Source organism: Vombatus ursinus, unplaced genomic scaffold (assembly GCF_900497805.2).
Source record: "Vombatus ursinus unplaced genomic scaffold, bare-nosed wombat genome assembly UNPS02009835.1, whole genome shotgun sequence".
Classification (NCBI taxonomy): domain Eukaryota; kingdom Metazoa; phylum Chordata; class Mammalia; order Diprotodontia; family Vombatidae; genus Vombatus; species Vombatus ursinus.
The window spans coordinates 9,689,202-9,710,216 of record NW_020949613.1 but is presented as its reverse complement, the minus strand read 5'-3'; positions in this window follow the sequence as shown (position 1 = coordinate 9,710,216).

Sequence of the window (21,015 nt, the reverse complement as noted above, 5' to 3'; positions counted from 1 at the left end):
TCTTTCTTTCTTTCTTTCTTTCTTTCTTTCTTTCTTTCTTTCTTTCTGTTTTCTTCCACAAAATGACTAATATGGAAATTTTTTCCATGATTACACAGGTATAACTTTTTTATCAGATTGCTTACCATCTCATGGAGGGAGTAATAGAATTTGGAACTCAAAACTTAAAACAAATTCCAATAAATGTTTAAAAATTGTTTTTACATGTAATTGTGGAAAAATAAAATATTATTTAAAAAAAGAAAATAAGTTGCAGAGAAGGTACCTGCGTGCATTAGTAGAGGAGATTTCTTTATTTAGAGAATATCCCATACTAGTGAAATCCCAGGTATAGTTTCTATCTTTATTCTTATAAAAAATGTACACAGTAGAATGTTACAGTAAAAACAACATTAAATTATGTCTGAATATTGCTTGATTTCACACAATGCTTATTATTTTATTATTATAGAAAAATAAAGTAGAAAAACCAATTTACTATTTATAGACATTCTTACTTCAAACATCTGTGATTTTAGTGACATGCATATATCTTCTGCTCATGCAAATTATATTCCCTTTGAACCTTAGTGGATGCACACATGAATTTTTGAGATAAAGAGAGTTCATTACCTGACAATGATGCCCTCTGAATTTATCTAGGTTCTTCCTCAGGCTATAGATATGTAGCCCATTGCTCGACCCTTAGCAGAGCCTTTGTCTCTTGCCAGGACTGCCAGACCTAGCTTCCAAACCTGAGCTTTGTCGGCATTATCTTATTAAGTCCAAGGTCATCTCCAGGCCATAAACATGAGTCAAAGTTGGCCGTTAGTGGAAGATGTGGGTTTGGGGAGATTTAAAACCCAGATAAAGTCATTTAACAGAAAAGTGCCAATTCAAGCTTTGCCTCTAAAATAGAAACATAGTCAAATAAATAGTACAGAATGCACATTTTATGCATCTTTATTATTTGGCTTGGCCTCCAGAAGTATTTTAATCTCTGATGTGACTGGAAGGTTAACCAACCAATTATACCACCCCTTGCCTGGAGAAAGGGAACCCTAGAAATAGTAATTGCTGTCAGTTATAAAGAAGTATCCATGAGCCATAGATGGACCAGAGCAAGCTAAGCTTTTGACCCCACCATTTAAATTTAAATTGTGCTGCTCCATGTTATGCAAACTGTCCTGTTACATGCTAATCTTTCAGCAACACGTGAAGTACAACAGCTGTGCTCAGTGAGTCTTTTTTTTTTTTCATAGCCACTGGCAGACATTTTTCTCTGTGGTCTTAATGGCTATGGATAGCTGCAAGGCCGGCAGCTGCTTACACAACTATAAAGTAAGAAATCCACAATCCCACAACCAGAGCCCTCTGGGTCTTTGCAACTTACACAGAGCTAGGAGATGTCTTGTTGCATTTATCTGAAAAAAAAAGTCAATTTATAGGGAGAAGATAGTCATAGAAACAGAGGAGAGGAATGAGAGTTTAGTGGCTCATTTTCAACAATCCTAGACTCAATTATTAAATCACCTAGACTGTTGAACAAAAATTCTTTTTTGAAATAGTGAGATGACAGTATTAAGAAAATAAATTTTCCAAACTCAGCTAAATACTCCAAGAAATATGTCAGTCACTGTATATAATTCCTAAGCATGTTAAATGTCCTCAAAAGTGAGTAGTATCTCCAAACAGTAAAAGTACACTTTAATGAAAAAAAAGTCTACACTGTCTCAGTTTACTACATATACATTCATTCAAAATAAGCACAATTCTACATCTATGTATATAATCACCACATTTATGTGCGACATGGCAGGAAGTTTAATGAAAATTTGATTACCTATGATGCATGAAATCCAAAAATGAGGTTTGAGCTTAACAGTCTATACTTTATGCTGTTCATTAATGGTGTTTTATACTACAGATATGTTACATTAATGAATGCTAAAGTAATTTATGTGAATAAACTATTTAAATTTCTCCATGCATGTTTGAAATATAGCTTTGGGGGAATATAAATAATAAGGCATGCCATATAAACTTAGCTGTTTGAAGTATTTGCCTTTAATTTGTTCTTGACTTCAACATCTGTCTCCTGTCATGAACTAAGTTATAGCTCTGATGTTTGTACAGAATATAATTTATATGTGAATCAAGAATAAGTGCCTCTAGAAAACTTTAAGCATAACTCAACCACATGTCATTGGGTCAGGGCATCCTCCTTGCACTATTTCTCAATTTACTAAGATTAGTGGTAAGGACTTTACTGGCAGACTACAGATAACTAAATTTTTACTTGTTTAGCTATATTTATAATTTAAATTATTTATGAGTAGTATTCTCCGGCTGTAAGAGGTATTTAGCTTTCCAAATAGAACCCAGAAGGATCATTTTAATAACATCCATTTGATGAACTAAACCTTTGCTTTTAACTGGTTGTGCTCCCTGAGCATGATAAAATCTTTTGAGCTATGTTTATGTGACAGTAGAATGGCTGGAAAAGGAAGGACAGGTTCAGTAAATCATCTCTTTTTTGGGCCGAGTATTTGGGAAAGTTTGGGCATTTTGTGTTTTATGGACTCTACAAAGATAAGCATTTAAGAAAAGCTTACTATGTCCTAGGCTCTATGCTTGTCACTGAGTGCTTGGTTGTCGTCCTTTGTTCTTGAAGAGGATCAAAATGACATCACTATGTTGGAAACAAGGTACAATGTGTCTGACTGTGGCTGATCAGACCACAGGTCAGGCATAAATTGTCCATATGAACATTTGGAGTGGCAATGTCTCTAACTTTGTGCATCTCACATTTCTTTTTAGCTACTGCAATTCTGCTTTACTCATAGATCCTTCTTTGATATAGGCCAACCATGCTGGGCAGTCCTGTGCCAGTGTCTCTCATGTCATGCAATTGATTCCAAAGTTGTTCAGAGAGACCTTGAGAGTGTCCTTGTATTGCTTCTTCTGACCACCATGTGAGTGCCTGCTCTGTAGCTATTCAGTTTGGCAGGCAACCTAATACCTTTTCTCTCCCATGCTTTTCTTCAGAGCCTCCCAAACACTGAGCTAGTTCTAGTTGGTGTGGTGTTGGTACTGGGAATACAAACACAGAACTGAAATTGTCTCTGCTCTCAAGAAGCTTATATTCCACTAGGGGATATAACATAGTAAAAGAGAAAAACAAATATAAGATTTATGGGAAATCAACATAAAGTGATTTGAGTGGGCATTAACGACAGAAATAAAAAAAATGCTTTTAGAAGGAGGTATCAATTGAGTTGAGTCTTGATGACTATTGGAGATTTCAAGAGGCAGAGGTGAGACGGGAGGTCATTCCAGGAGGGAGGATGGGCAATGAAAAAGTACAGAAGTGAGAGGTAGAATGTTGTGTACAGGGAAAAGTGGCAAGTAGGCCACTTTGACTATAGCACTGGGTGTGTGAAGGAGTATAAGTAGTGTGGTGTTGTTGTTTAATTGTGTCTGGCTCTTTATGATACCATTTGGCATTTTCTTGGCAAAGATACTGGAGTGGTTTGCTATTTCCTTCTCCAGCTCATTTTACAGATGAGCAAATTGAGGCAAACAGGATTAAGAGACTTACCCAGGTTCACACAGCTAGAAATTGTCTGAGTCCAGATTTGAACTCAAGGGGCAGCTAGGTGGCACAGTAGACAGAACACCGGCCCTGGAGTCAGGAGGCCCTGAATTCAAATCCGGTCTCGCACACATAACACTTATAAGCTGTGAGATCCTGGGCAAGTCACTTAATCCCATTGCCTAGCCAAAAAAAAAAAAAGAAAAGAAAACACAAAAAACAGATTTGAACTCAGGACTTCCTGACTCCAGGCCTGGCAATCTACTGTACCACCTAGCAGCAGTGGTGTCCTGGTAAATGCTTAACAACCTATTGTTTGAAAAAAAAAGTACACTTAACACACTTTTAAGATTAATCTATATTATTAACATTTTCATCATAACTTCCAATATTCCTGAGTGCAGCCAGAAACCAGATTAAAATGTAATTGGGAAATATTTAACAAAGTAAATAAAAATATAATAAATCTTAGATAATGTTAATATGTGGTTTTCTAAGTCAATATGTAGCAGCAAGGATCATTATACACTTTCTAATTGAGTTTGACACCACTATTCTTAGGCAATCAATAAAATAATAAGTCAAACCCTAATTTGTAGTGTTTGAGCATGGTGAAAATGCTCACATTGAACTCTGCCCATAAGGTATAATCATTTTAGGAAGATGGGCTGACTCCAAATTTATAGGGTTTTAAAATGACAAATAGAGGACTATGTGTTTGATCTTAGAGGCAACCAGAAGCCTCTGAAGTTTTATGATAAGAAGACAAGCATGGTTAGATTGAGCTGTAGGAAGATCAGTTTTCCAGATGCACACAGTTTGGATTGGAGAGGAGAAGGAATATATGTAGGGAGAGCAATTATTGCAATAGTCCAGGCAAAAGATGATGAAGGCTTCAACTAGAGCAGTTGTGGTGTGAATGGAGAGGAGATAGATATGACAGTTATTTTAGAGGTAGAATCAACTTAGTAACTGATTGGATGGACAACTACATGGAGCAGTGGATAAAACAATGGGTCTGGAGTCAAGAAGTCCTTGAGTTCAAAATCAACCTCAGACACTTACTAGCTAGTCCCTTAACCTTGTTTGTCTTAGTTTCCCTCATTTGTAAAATAAGCTGGAGAAGGAAATGGCTACCCACTCCAGTATCTCTGCCAAGAAAAGTCCAAATGGGGTCTCAAAGAGTCAGATATCAGTGAAAAATGACTCAACAACAAGTGGTTGGATGTGGGGGCATGAGTAAGATTGAACAGTCAAGGCCTAGAGCTTGCAGATTTGAGTGTCTATAGAAGTACTATAGACAGAAATAGGGGAGTTAAACAATAAGGAAGGAAGCATGGTTCGCTCAATTTAGTCCTGAAGTTGGAATGAGGAAGAGTTGAATTAAAGGCCTACTCTAAATCCTGAAGAGCTGAGTAATCTTTGGCAAGCCATCTAACTTACATGTGTACCTCAAGCAATTCTCTAGGCAATTAGTGTTCACTAAAGTCTCTATGGAATAATTCACAAATGCTTCCAATACGATGAGGGATTATTTGACTTAGAGAAAGAAAAGCTGGGTTCATGATCTTGGCTCTGCCACTTTCTAGTCTGTGACCTTGGACATGCCTCTGAGTCTCAATTTCCTTATCTATAAAATGAGGATGATAATACTTGTATTACAGATGTTATGAGGTAGTGAGAAATGTATCTTTAAAGTGATATGTCAATGAATTATTATTATTGTTAATATTGTTGTGGAACACATTGGTAGATCTTTTTTTCACTTTAAAGTCATAGACCAAGGGATTATGATTTGATTTTGTACATGTCCTCTATGATTTTTGCACATTTAAAAGTTTAAAGTTATAATTTATAATCATATTTTAATTTTAAAGAGAATCACCACAGGGACAGAAACACAGGAAGAACAATTCGAATTCTTTAGGACACAAATTATTATATTTTAGCATTGTTTTATACTACATTAAACATTATATGTAAAGTTCTACGAACTAACCCAGGTGAAAACAATAAAAAATTTTCAGGTTAGTTACTTGTCATCTTGCATAGAGCAGTGTTGAAGATAGGTAAGTGAATAGGCAAAGGGAATGGGCATTTTACTGGAGGTCACTGGAGCTAGCTTAAATTGGGAGAGCAGATTTTTTAATTTTCAATATGAACATTTTCATCTTGAAAATCAATAATGGCTAAAACCTATGGCTTGATTTATTCTTTGGTGGATTGTTTAGACCTAAGAAAGTGGTGGACAAAATATTAATAATGCAGATTAAATTTAAAAGTGTGTCATACAGTTTAAACTTAAAAGTATGTCATACCTATGGAGGCCTGGTTGTTAAATATTTACCAGCACACTCCTGTATATGGCCCTCATGGGGAAATATGAGATCCCTTGATGCCTGAGGGAAAGGAGCAGAGTTGGAAAGGGAGACTTACAAATGATGGAGAATAACAAAAGGGAAGATTAGATGGATTTTGATGAAAATTCTTGATCTATTTGACTTCTTTTTGAGCAGAAGCATTGGAATAGTGGATAGAGTTGACTTTAGAGCAGGAATTCTTGCTTCTGACACATAGTGGCAGTGTGACCTTGGACAATACCTTAATACACTAGGAAACTCAAAGGCAGATAGGTAGTACAGTGGGTAGAGCACTGGGTATGATGTCAGCAGCACTTAACTTCAAATCCTGATTTATATATTGACTAGTTGTGTGAACCTGGGTGAAGCATTTAATCTGTCTATTTCTTGATTTCCTCTTAAAGTCCTTTCCACTTCTAAATCTATACTCATAAAATTTTTCCCAAGGTTGACCTGGCTCCTGTCTTTCTCTTCAACTCAGACAAAATTACAATTCCTTTTTTTTTAAACTTGTTAAACTTGAATCTCAACTCATTTTCTACACTGTTTTCTCATTGTAATGAGAAGGGCATCCTGGATGTTCAAAGGTTAAAGCAGTGGAGCTCAACCTCCAAAGGTAGTCTCTGTGATGGATTTTTTTTTAATCTACTTTCTGAGCACCAACCCCGTCTAGGTTTGGAAAATTTCATCACCATGTGTGCTTACCAGTTGAAGACTTTTTTGGTCATAATAGCTCTTGAAAACTATCTATAAAGGCATGTAGAGTTATAATCTAAGATTTCCTATTCAAATGAAATTATGGATCCTTGAAGTATTAAGGAAAACACTCATGTGAGTGGTTTGTCAACTATGACCTATTGGCCAAATCTGTCCCACTGCTTGTTAGTGTAAAAACCATTCACATGACTACACAAAAACCATTTTTTTTTTTGCTTAGCAGTTGGGGCTAAGTGATTTGCCCAGGGTCACACAGTTAGTAAATGTCAAGTGTGTGAGGGTGGATTTGAACTCAGGTCCTCTTGACTCCAAGGCCAGAGCTCTATCCACTGTACCACCTAGCTACCTGTATAAAAACCATTCTTCACTCACAGAGCTATACAAAGATAGGCAGTGGGCCAGATTTGGCCTGCAGGATGTAATTTACTGACATCTGACTTACACTATTAGGACTGTGATCCTATGGCACTTTGTCTTTTAGTGTGTGTGTGTGTGTGTGTGTGTGTGTGTGTGTGTGCATGTGTGTGTTCAGCAAGGACTCTCTACTGGAGATTCACCAAGTCATAAGTTTATGGCATTGCTCCTTTTTTCTACAGTAAATCTGGTGGATTTCAAATATTTACAATTAAACAGCAGCAGGTCACGCTAGTGTAAAGAGCATAAGATAGAAAAATCACAAAACCTGTGTTTGTGCCCTGGCTCTGTCTCTCACTATCTGTGTTACCTTGGATAAACCACCTCAACCTCTCTTGACCTCAGTTTCTTCAACTGTAAAATGGGAATAATACCTGTTTTCTATATCTCATAGAGTTGCTTTAAGGATAAGGTTGACTAACTGTTGAAGAATTGATTTATGTCTAGCTATGGTGGTATACACCTGTAATCTCTGCTACTGAGGAAACTGAGATTCGTGGATCACTTGAGTTTAATGACACATCCCCACTAAGTTGGCACCAGCATGATAAGCCTCTGGGAGTGGGACTGCTCAGAAGTAAAGCACAGAAAGCTTTTGTGCCAATTAGTAGGGGTCTATGAATGGCTGCTGCACCTCCAGATTGGGGGACATAGTGAGAAAAGGAAGGGAAGAAAGAAAAGTAAAGAAGGAAGGAAGAAGAGGAAAAAAGAAGAAAAAGAAAGCAGTGATGTAACACTCTGTTATATTCTTGTTTGGCCAAGGCATTTTTGATTTCATATAGCTATGAGGGAAGAGCCATACCATAGACATGTTAGGGCACAATAGTTTAGACCTTCATCCAGCTAAGCAAAAACTGAATAAGTTTTAGTCTTTTGAAATGGATTTAGAAGACAATAGACAAGTAGTTCTATGACAATATTGGAAGAGAGAGGGGAGTATGGTTGGAACAAGCTGGGAACAACTAACATATTTGCAGGATATGGTTAGAGCAAGTAGAAGAGGAGTAAAGAAAACAGTATTGTTTAATTTGCACAAAGAGCTTTGTAACATGTCAAGTGATTTCAAAGTACAAGACAATAAAGCAGGCTTACAATTCTCATTCTATGTAACATGTGAAAATGTTTTGTAAATTGTAAATTGAACCATTTTATTTAATTATGGAATCTTCTAGCAAACAAGTAATCAGCTTGTTAGAATTTGTGTATTTCTGTGTTTTTACACATGTTCTAAGAGTCAAAATTGTCAGCCATTGACTGGCTCAGAGAAGTACATTTATTCAGGAATTGTTGTTTACCAAGTTAAAGCAAAATAGAAATGTGTAGACTTCCTTCCTTTGGTAAAACTTGTATAATATTTATACCATTTATAGTTGATTCAGTCATAAAGGATGTGTCAACTCCAACAATACATATTTAGAAGAAGGGCTTGAGATTATAGAAGAGTTATGGGACAGAAGCCAAGAATTTGGGATCTAGGCTTAGTTCTGCCACTAATAGTTGAGCGACCACTGGCTTCACTCTGGTTATCATTCTGCTTAGTGAGAAAATATGTTGCATAGTGGCTACAGAACTGGATTTGGAGTTAGGAAGTCCAAATTCTGACACCAGTTTTGTGACCCTGGGCAAGTCACTTCCAACTTACTTTCCTCATCTGTAAAATGAGATTCACATAATACATGTATGTAGTAATTACCTCACTGGGCTTGTGAGGCTCAAATAAAATAGTGTATGAAAAGTATTTGCAAACTTTACTATATAAATTTTGTCCATTATTTTTATTGATAATAATGATGATAATTCATTGTTGTTGTTATATTATTATTGTTAACAGTAGTAGTAAAATGAGGTATATCTTTATCCTTTTGTTAACTTGTATGTTTCATCTTCCAAAGTGGAATATAAGCTCCTTGAGGGCAGGGACTATTTTAGTTTTTTGTTCTTTGTCTCTTCAGCTTCTAGCACAGTATTTATAGTAGTATTAAATAAGTTTTTTAAAAAACTGCTTCATCCTGGTTAATTACATTTCAGTCAATGGTAACAACTCTTTCTCTCTCATACACATATGTGAACTCAAATATGGACAAATCTATCAGGGAAATGATAAAAAATAGAAAGCAATTATCATTCAGCAATACATGTGATCCACAGTGCTGCTTCGTTGTAAAAAACAATCATGTGAATGTGTACGTCTTTAAAAATGGTACACTCTACTTTTCTAGGTGAGCCCTTTAAATTCTGTCTAAGGTTTTCAGGCAGTCATGTAGAACTGAGACACTGAAGAAAAAAAAAACAATGGGCTGTCAGTCACAGATGCAAAGCCTAAGCAAGCTCTTGGGGAACTAAAGGGATTATTTAACTTTGTCACCAGATGCCTGTGATATACTCCTCTTGATATGATCCATTTGATATGGACTGTGAAAGGCCAATGACTAATGCTCAGGGATTTTCCAACTAAGTGCTTCATCATCACAGCATTACTGACTAACACTTTCTTATAATGAAAGTACAATCTCTCCTGTGTTTTTATCCCCTTATATGTATAATTCAAATATCCTGATTTTTCTGTCTTTTATGCTAGTATAAGTTCTTTGATTTTTCTGAAGAATGAAAAACAAGGGAGGGGGAAAAACTCCATAAAACATTGCAATCATACTTTTAGGTATAGATCTACTAATAACATTTAAGATTTTGATACAATTAATTTATTGTGTTTCCTAAAAATAATATTTGAAACATGGTAAATTAATGGCAATAAGAATATTGAATGATACAGAGATATAAATGAGCAAATTGAAATAATAAATCCTCTTCTAGTTTTCAACTGGCAAATCTATGCAGGTTGTATTTAAAAGGTGTCATAGTAAAGCAAGTGATGTACAGAATTGGAGTCAGAGGATCTGGACTTGGCATCACTTTAACCTCTCTGGCTCTCTATTTCTTCATTTGTAAAATGAGGAGTTTGGCTAGCTGAGTCTGAAACTCCATCCAAATCTAAATCTATGATGTGACATATTTTTTTGAGGGCTGAGTTTGGGCATAGAACTTTTTTTTCCTAAACTTTTTAACCCCTCCCCCAACTAGATTGTAGATTTCACAAAGGCCAAGACTATGCCTTACTTGACTTTGTGTTTTCCTTTGCAGGTAGCACAAAGGTCTACAAATAGTAAGCACTTAATAAATGAATATTGAATTGTTGTTATTTTTAAATTATAAAGAGAAGAGAGACATTAACAAACATTTATTTTCTCTCTCTTCTATCTCTCCCCTTCACTGAAAAAAAAAACAAAATTCTTGTGACCAATATACATAGTCAAGTGAAACAAAGAGAGGAGAGCAAAAGAAAAAAAGGGAAAGGTAGGGAAGGGAAAAAAAGAAAAAGGAAGGGAGGGGAATTGAAGTAAAGGGAAGAGCAGGGAATTATGAAGGGAAAGGAAGAGGGAAAATTATAACTTTGCATGTTAAATAATAAAACATTAAGAAAGTTGAAAGTCTCATTCTGGTTCAGATGTAGAAAAACTAAAGATCACTCATAACCTTTATGTATGTATGTGTATATATGCATATATACAGATACAGATACAAATATACAAACACACACACACACACATATATATGTACACATACACACATATAAATATATATGGGTAGTCTCAGAGTAGAAGGAACTGTCATTGAGGGGAACCAGGAAAAGCTGACATTGGGACTTTATCTAAGACTTGAAGGAAATCAGGGAAGCTATGAGGTAAAAATGAAAAGGAAGAAATGTGGGAAAAGGCCAGGATGTTTTAGAGTGGAGAAAATGAGTTCGTTTTTGGACATCTTGAGCTTAAGATGCCCAGCAAAGGAGATTGAGAACCATGAGAGGGCAGTATCAAGGGAAAAAAAGAAACAAAACTAGAAAGAAGAGTATCTGGCAAAAGGTGATTGATAGTGTCAGTGTCTACAGAGAAGGAAGGAATAATGAGGATTGAGAAAAGGCCATTAGGTATGGCAATTAACAGATCATTGGTAACTTTTGAGAGAAAGTTTCAGCTGAATGATAAGATTGGAAGGAAATTGTAGAGAGTTAGGAAGAAAGTGAAAGGAAGTGGAGGTACCAATTGTATAATACCTTCTCAAGTAGATTCATTATGAAAGGGAAGAGAGACGTAGAATGACAGCTAGTGGGAATGGATGGATCAAATGAGAGTTCTTTTGAGGATGAGAGAGTCATGGAAGTGTTGGCAAACACTAGAGAAGAAGCCAGTAGATAGGCAAGATTAGTGAGTGAGTAGGGATGGTAGAGGGGCAATTTTCTGGAGAAGATGGGATGGAATGAGCTTGCTTGTCCTTTTATGGGGTTTCTCCTTGCCAAGGAGAAAGGCCACCTCTTGGGAGACAGGAGTAAAAGAAGAGACAGTAATGGAAGACATCTGAGTGATGTGAGATAAGGAGAAGGGGAGAACTGGGAGTTCTCATTGAATTGCCTCAGGGCAAAAAGGGATAAATGGGTTGTAATCTGTGTCAGTGTTTCCAAACTAATTAAATAATTAATTCCTCAAAATATCAGTGTAAAAGGGTGGAAGTAGAAGTATTCCTCATTATTAGATTTTTACATTTTTTTTATTTCCTCCCACTTTAGATTTTGTTGGAAAGTATTTCCTCCCCTGATTTTGATGTTCTTCTAGACTTTCTTACATATAGGTCATCTGAACTAGAAGATGAACAATCTGATAGGACATTACTGAGGAATTATATGGGAGAAAGAAAAGATTGATCTTGAGACCATGGTGAGGATGAATATAATTGAGGTACAGTCACAGGTCTTTACTGATAGCCTTACCTTGTCAGGAGAAATAAAGACCTCAAGCATACTGGGTGGCTCCTCTACCGCCAACTTATTGGAGGACATGGACAAAAATGGCACAGAATGGGCAATGATGGATAGGTTGATAGCTGCATCATGGGGGGAAAATTCCAAATCAGTGAGATCACAGATCTATTTAGACATTTAAGCAAGTAAGCATTTAAGTAAATCTCATTCCAAAATTTTGCGAAATTTATCTAGACCAGAGATTGTTAACCTGGTCCTTGTATGCATTTCAGAAGCTCCATAAACTTGAATGGGGGGAAAATACATTTTAATTTTAATATACTTGATTTCTTTTCTAATCCTATATATTTTATTTTGTGCATTAGAAACAATATTCTGAGAAGGGGTCCTTAGACTTTATCAGACAAAAGGGTCCGTGATACACAAATGGTTAAAAATACTCCTGATTTAGACTCTGAGAGAATGGGGAAAAATGAATCACAGAATCACAGAATTTCAGAATTGGAAGGTTCTTCACTAACCATCTAGTCTAATCTGTATATATCAGAGAGTCACAGAATCGAAAATTTGAATTGGAAGGGACCTCACCTAGAACCATGTTAATTGTTTTATTGCTACATAGACTCTTGGGAAGGTATTGCCTTTATCTATTCTGATTTATTAAAGCAAATTAATAATAATAGCTTACATTTCTATAGGGCTTTAAGGTATACAAAATACTTTCCATCCAACACCCTTGAGAGATCAATAGAGTATCAGTGTGCCCATTTTACAGGAGGAGGAACCTGAGTCTTAAGGACATTAAATTACTGTGAAGGCAATTTATTTAGTTTGCTTATCAAGCCGGGATTCAAACTTAAGTCATTTACTTCGAGGAACAGTGTTCTTTTTGCTATGTTATTACAATGATTAAAAGAAAGTAAAAATAGATTTCTGAAGTCAGAGTGCACTCAGACAATCACACAGATGGAAAGATGACTGAGAAGTTAGGATCTGTTAACTGGTAACATCTTCTTTGTAAACAGCCTTCTCTCTTCTCAGTTCTGGTATGGATCAGGTAAACAAGATTCGTGGTCCGTTGAGTTATAAAAGTTAGGTAGCATGGTATTATGATTAGAATGATGGACTACCGCAAAGGCAGGAAGATTGGGGTTCCAATCCTGTCTATGACATTTAATTAGCTATGTGATTCTGGACAAGTCATTTAACCTTTATAGACTTCAGGGAAGACCCTACGACTAATCTACTAAATCAAAATTAAACTACATTTGTGTTGATGGAGGGCATTCCTCAATGACAGTCACAGATGAACTTTAAAATTCAGGTAGTAAATTTTAGATAAATGTTAAGGTATTGTAATTATTTCCAGGTAATGAGCTTTTGTTGGTATTTTACTGTTCAGTTTATCAGTATTAAGGCTGAAAGACTCCATTATATTTTATGAATGGTGAATTGTAACTATCCCTGCTTGTTGCTCTTAAGAATCATAGTCTCAGACTTTGTCAGAACAGGAAAGGCTCTTTGTCAGATTATCTAAGCTAACTCTTTCATTTGAAACAAATCCATATATCCTTTATTTTGTTTTGTTGAAAACTGGTGGAATTCTGAATTTCTCCATGAACTTGCCTTTTGGTTCAATGCAATAGTTTCATGTTGTTTGGATTGGAAAGAAAAATCTTTATCATGGGAATTGGGAATAAGCCCCAATTTAACAGACACTGTCACAATTTCGATTAGAATTCTTCTGACAATTTTTCACACATTCCACAGCCATTTATATGCTAATATTGCCAACAAATGATCAGATGCTACTTCTACATAACCCTTTTCTTGACAAATGACCTGTCATGTTCATAATGGCATCAGAACTAGGAGGCAGTTTTAATTCTATCTAGCAAAAATTGAAGGCCTATAAGGAAACTAATTATAGAATTTCACAGTTAATAATGCAGTTCCTAGCTTTCTGTCTCATAATGTAATAATTTATTGGGAAAATTTTCTTAGATTCAAGATGAGACTCTTTTGCATAAGTATAGCAATCTTATGGAAAATGGTGTGGTGTAGTGGAAAAAATGCCAGGCCTGGAGTCAGAAAGACAGGTTCAAATCCTGTTTCTGTTACATACTAGCTGTGTGGCTGACTATGAGCAAGTAATTTCACCTCTCCTTGCCCCTTGACAACATTAAGTTACACATGATCTGCATAATAGAGGGAGTTTCCAAACTGGGAGTGTGTAATGAAATAACATGTCTGCTCTCACCCCCGTCTGCCTCTCTAAATTAATTTTTTTAGAGGAGATGTAGAAGCTTTCATATCACTGACTTGGAAACATCAATTGTTTATCTTCCATTTTTATAATTGATTTTTTTTTCTCCCTGCAAGGCCAAACTTCATCAAAATCAGATTTCTATTTCACAGCCCATTTTCTTGTTGAGCCTGTTCTCAAGGCTGCATCAGTGAAGAATTAACAGCTCCCCAAAATGCAGTCAAAGCAAAACTCTATCTGCTGGGCAATTCATTTGGATTGTCTAACGATGAAGTGGTTAATAGTACTTGCAGCCTTAAGATGTCGAGCAATTTAATGTAAGTCAATTCATGAGTAAACTATGCCTCTGATCATCTGAACCAGTGACAGGCCGGCAGTACAGAGGGACAAGCCAGAACAGGAAATAATCCGAATGTCTCCACGGTCTTCTGCGAAGCAGCAATGAAGAAAACAATGAACTGACTAATGACACCAACCTGACAACATTTTCTGTAATCTGACTCAGAAATGAACATTTAAAGATAGATATTAAAAAGGAGAAACAAAATATTAAGATACTGCTCTTTGACAGGATGAAGAAAGGGCTTAGGAGATCTAAAAGAGGAAAGAAAGAAAAACAATATAGGAAGAGGAGAAAATGGGAGAACAGATAAGCAGGCAAAAGATTAGCAAATCAAGTATACTATATCAGTATATCACTGCATGAGAAGGAAAAGAAAGGAAAAAAGGTGGAAAGAGACTTGAATTTTGCATTCACCAGTTTTCTGGGACAATTTAGTTGATTGTTATTGTTATTATCGTTGTTGTTATTTTACTAGTAATTGTATTCTTATTTTCTGAACTCATCATTACTTTCACTTCTTTCTGTCACAGATTTTGGGGCAGGAGATTATATTATATATATATATATATACACATATATATGGGTGTGTATGTGTATATACATATTTTTATTTATACACATGCATATACATGTATATATAATACACATATATACATACATAGTATATGTGCATATACAGTGTATGTATTACAGTGTTTGCATGTATATATTATAGCGTATGTATATATGTGTATATATACACATATATATTATAGTGTATGTTTATATGTGTGTATATATACACATACACACGCATACATACATACATACATTCACATATTTCTACTTTGTGGATTCAGTATTTGGTCAATTCATCCATTTGTGTGTATATGACTGTAAAGGGGAAGTATATAGGGGAAAAAGGAAGTAAATTTGAGGTCAGAGGGCAATGTATTCATATCCTGGATCTGTTACTCACTACCCTGCCCATGGGCCTTAGTTTCCCTATCTGTAAAACAAAGGGATTGGACTAGATGCCCCCTAAGGTCCTTTCTAATTCGAGATCTATGATCCTATGAGGGTGCCCAGATGCCATGCAGACTTCAGGCATTACATGCACTCCTTTTCAATCTGCCAGTTCCTTTAAAATCTAATCTCAGAAAACATTTACTTCCATGAAATCTATTCCCTGAACTTGCTTTCTCCCTCACCCTTGCATTCTGAATGAATGACTCAAATTTATTCATTATGTAATAGCCTCACATGACAGCTTTAAATATTTCATCTGATTTTTAGCATATTATTTAATTATTTTTTCCAATATTTCATGAAGCCTTTGGGACATAGTTTCTTTGATGGATGTGTTCTAAAAAGAACAAGCATGTTCAATCCTTTTTAATGGCTATGTATAGTTCCCATTAAAGGTAATGGTACTTACGAGGAAAATTGACTTCTGAATATACAAACCCATTGCAGGGCTTATAATTCTGATGAAAACAGTTTTAACTTTAGCCCTTTGGGTGTCTGTAATGTACTGTATACCTGTATGCTGGAGAGTGCTTATCTTCACTAATTGAATGGGCATGTTATAGAGCAGATCATGTCTTTTATTATCTGTTCTTATTACTATCTGGTTGACATTCCAATTTCAAACTCCGACAAGGTAGTATAAGTCAAGTTCAATAACCCTAGGTAATTGATTCAAAATCCAACTTTTCAGTTCTTGGTTCCTGGTGGAACATAATACCACATAAGCATAAGAGGACTATAAATTATTCCCTAGATTTGAAATTATTATATGGTTCTCTTAAAGATATACAATATAAGTGGATATTCCATTTTATTAACCTAAGCAAACACATAGAGCAGGGGTAAAACCAAATGATAACTGGGGGTGAAGGTGGAAGGATTGATAAAAAATGTTAAATTGCTATTGAATTGCATTGTTTAGAAAAAAAAAAAGGAATGATAGTTTTGTAAACCATACTCATTAAACCCTGACAGAGGCATTTTTTCTCTTGTAATTTTTTCCCCCTGAAAAAGAGGCAAATTTCCACTTAAGATAAATGTGCCAAAATTCACAATTATTTGGAGGGAGAAAAAGAAAAATTGGCTAGAATTAAAATGTAGCCATTTCATTTTTAAAGCTAGAGCAGTATTTTGTGCCTAGTAGGTGCTTTAATAAATTAGTGCTGCATTTAAGTGAAAGATAATTCTTTATTTGTGAAATAGTATTGCTTTTAATGTATTAATGATGTTTAATGCAAAATATATTCATTTTACAATGGCAGCACCATACTCAGAAAGGTGAACATAATATTGAATCAGAATACTGGTATTGTTACAAATTTGCTGTGAAGAATCAGAAAATTCAGAATTATCACCTACCAAAAGATGAACAAGATAAAGTAAATACATCACTAAGCCTGGATCTGACCAATTTTTTTCCCTCTTATTTTCTCAAGTTTTAATTTCCAGACATCAGGGCAAAAGGTGAGGAATGAAAACCATTAAGAAATTAAATAACTAACAGATACAATAAAAATGAGTGCTCATTAATACAAGATATCCTAAGTCTTAGTGCAGCTATTTGAGCTTCACTAAGACTTTTGGAATACCTTGTATACACAGAAAATAAAAATACAGATTCATTACCAGATGACTCATTATTTTGTATACATATACAACAAAGTTTGTATTAAGGAAGGATTTGAGTTTTTTTTTTTGCTTCTGATGACTATATATTATGGTATGTGAAAACAAATTCCATCTGATTCAGGTCTTTCATTATGTTCACAGTTTCATATGCAATCCTCTTTCTCTGTTCTTTACATATTGAAATGTGTCTGGATTTGAGTCATATTTTAGGCCTTATATCTTATCCATTTTGGTATAAGATCATAGATTTAGAGCTACAAGGGACTTTAGTGGTCATTTATTCCAACTTCTTTATTTACTGTTGAGGAACCTGAGTTCCAGAGGTTAAGTGACTTGCTTGGAGTCACACAAAGAATAGGTGGCAGAGTCAAGCTTCAAACCCAGGTCCTCTGTCTTCAAATACATTTACTTTTTCTACCTCACCACTCTACTGCACTCTATTCATCCTAATATGCAGTGCTTTATGTATATTGAATGCCTAATAAAACCTGTGGATTGATTTGGTGAATTAATATATCTGAAAATGTTAATGGATTATGGATTATTCCCACTGGATTATGCCTTCTAAAAGAGAATTTATTATTAATTTCTTTTAGAAAATTTAATTTTCATTGATATCTTTTGTTCTTACATCACTTTCATTTCTGAATATATTAACTTCCATCTTCTACCTAGAAAACCATCCTTTGTTGAAAAATGAAAAACAATAAATGAATGAAAATAAATGAAAAAAAATTAAAAACAAAATAAATAAACAATAAAGCAAATGTAGCCAACAATCAATCCACCAAGTCTGATGGTATGTACAATGATCTACATCCACAATTACCCACTTTTATAAAAGATAAAGGTTTACTTTCCTATCTTTTCTTTAGAACCAAGCTCTGTGCTTATAGTTTTACAGTATTCAGATTCTTTTTGTTGCTGTTCTTTTCATTTACATTTTTGTAGTCACTGTGTATATTGCTTTCCTAGTAATTCTTACATCACTCTGCAAGAGTTCATAAAGTCTTCCTGTACTTTTCTAAATTTTTCATATTTATAGTTTCTTAGGGTATACTAGTAACAATGCTATTACATCCATGTACCACAATTTGCTTAGCTTTCCCTCATTTGATGTGTGTTGACTTGCAGCAATTTCTAGTTCTTTGCTACCACAAAAAGTGTCATTGTGAATGGGACATTTCTTTCTGTCTTTGACATCTTTAGGGAATTTGCATAGTAGTGAGATCTCTGGATCAGAGAGTGGGGATATGTTAGTCATTTTCTTAGCTACTTTTTATGTCAAGTGCTACAAGAGACTTTCTATCTACCTATTGTATTATTAAACTATGGTCCTATTTTAGTCCATAGCCTAAAGCATTTCATAAATTGATAATTTATGCTTTTATTGATAATTTTTTATATCACATCCACTTCCATATATAATCCATCACCTATACAGAGCATTCCCAACCAACATGGTGATTATGTCTGGAAGCACATGTAACATTCCACACCGATAGTCTAATAGACTAATTTTTGGTTTCAGGTCACCTTCCACCAACACCTAACATATTCCTAGGTTGTTTCCTCACAACTGTCCATCTCTTGTATTCTTAGAGGGAATAAAATGGTTTGATAGGAATTTAAACATTTCACAACTATGTAATGAGTAAATCTCTCAAAACACACAAAATGATCAAAAGACTAGTCTTTGATTGGGAGATTATGCATTGTTCATAGATTATTTTAAGATTTGTCTTCCCTTTGCTAATTTGAGTAATTAAGACAGAACTAACATTTAAAAGGAAAAAAAAACCCAGAATATCCTTATTTGATTCACATTTATAGCATCTTGGCTCATTGTTGGAGAGACACAATGAAAAACCGTGGCAATAGGAGGAAGTAGTGAAGGGAAGGTACCATATGAATTGTGGGAGAATGACTCTGCTATTGAGATTGCTCTGTTACTGTTCCTTAAGATAGAACTGAATAAAAATCATTTTACAGTTCCTATTTCCTTTTTTCTCCTATTGAACTATCTCCCTTCAGCACATGCTTAAAAATAACAAACTCTTGATACAAGCTCTTTAATAGCCATACTCATGTATCAGCACTCACTCCCAACTTGTATTTATAAAGTTGCCCCTCCAACTATTCCCCCCTCCTTTTGCACCTAATGAACACCATTAGTCTGTTTACTTCTGCCCACTTTTCCAGCAAGTCTGGCTTATTTCAAATTCTAATCTTGTCTGTGGATAGAGCTAACAAATGCCAGCTTGGCACTGCACTCAAACTTAATGAGCAGTGGGAGGCTCTGCACACAGGACAGGCTGCCTGTCAGAGCACTCCTCTCCAGGCCTACAGCCTAGGGTTCAGCCAATAGTGCTACATCAGGTGAGGACATAGATGTCAGGTACATGGGAAAGCTGCTCACCAGGCTCTAATTACATCTAAACTTGGAAAACCAACAAGAAACTATGATCTCCCTAAAGCCTGAGAAGAAGCAAATCAGCAACTATTTCTTAAGGACTTGCAAGTGCCCAGCCCTATGCCAGAGGTATGGGAGAGAGTCTCTATATTCAGGAAACATGAACTCTTGTTGAGAAGACAGGACTTAGAATGAAATAAGAAACAGTAGGGAACAGTATAAGCATATAATTAAACACAAAATTACCCATATTTGATATGGGAAGAAGGGAATATATTCCAGTTAAAGATGTTTTGCTTTCTCTGAGAGTTGTTCTTGCCTCTCCACTGGAAGGGGAGAACTGAGTATCTTCTCTAGTCAACTATCTGAGTAATTTAGAAAATGTCCTAACACTGGATGAAGGTTGCATTCTGCCCTCCAGCACTGACTTTAGGGTACAGATTATTATGCACTCATGTGTTATTGCTCTCTATTTAGCTGTTCAATCAATTAACAGTAAAAAAAAAAAAAAAGAAATCTAGAAGCCTACGGCAATAGAAAGTCTATGTCTATTGTTAGGAGACTAGTTTATCTCTATTTGTTGATTAGTATACCATATCTCATACAGGCAGCATTAAATAACAGATATATAACTGGCTCAAAAGTCAGGAAGACCAAGGGTCAAATCTTTATATTTAATAGCCATGTGACCGTGGGCAAGTCACTTATCCTTTTTGCATTTCAAGCAGTTCCATAGGACTTGAATCAGTGAAGGAAGTTCCCATCCTATGGCAGCAATCATAGATCCTTTGAATGTGCCATGCAAGGCAAATTCAGGTTTAGTATTTAGCCTTGAGCTTTTTCCAGAACGGGGTGAAGTACCTTTATGTGTTTGGCACAGATCCTATGGAGGTCACATTCCCATTTTGGCAAAATAACTTAGTGAAAAGAAAAATTCCAAACTGGTTTGACTGATTCCTGCCCCCCCCCCCCCTTTCTTCCTAATCAGAGGCTTTGGGATGCTACAAGGGACACACAAAATAGGAAAACTGATTCCTGACCCTCCCCCCATCCATTTCATAATTTGTTCATGGAGGTGGGCTGAACCTATGGTCATGGGTTTCCTATTTCTCACACTGTGATCAAATGGATTATGTAATTACTTTCTTCTTAAAGCTGATCTTGAAACTTTTGGCCCAAAAAGAAACCTTGGTCTTTTCTAACAGGGTTCCCTTCTTAATGATTTAGAGAGGGAACCTTAAACAATTAACTTTTGAATGCCAACTTACTTATTTTTCTCCCTATGACTTCCATTAATTATATTTACTTTACAAAGGAGGGATGAGGAAGTTGAAAGTATCAATCACAGAAGCAGTGTAATTTCCTTGGGGAAGGTAGATTTTTATCAGATTAGAATTTTCTTATCAAGCATTCAGCTCCTGATGTGTATGGCTGCCACTTTCAGAGGGGGAAAAAATGAAAAATATACATTTTAGAGC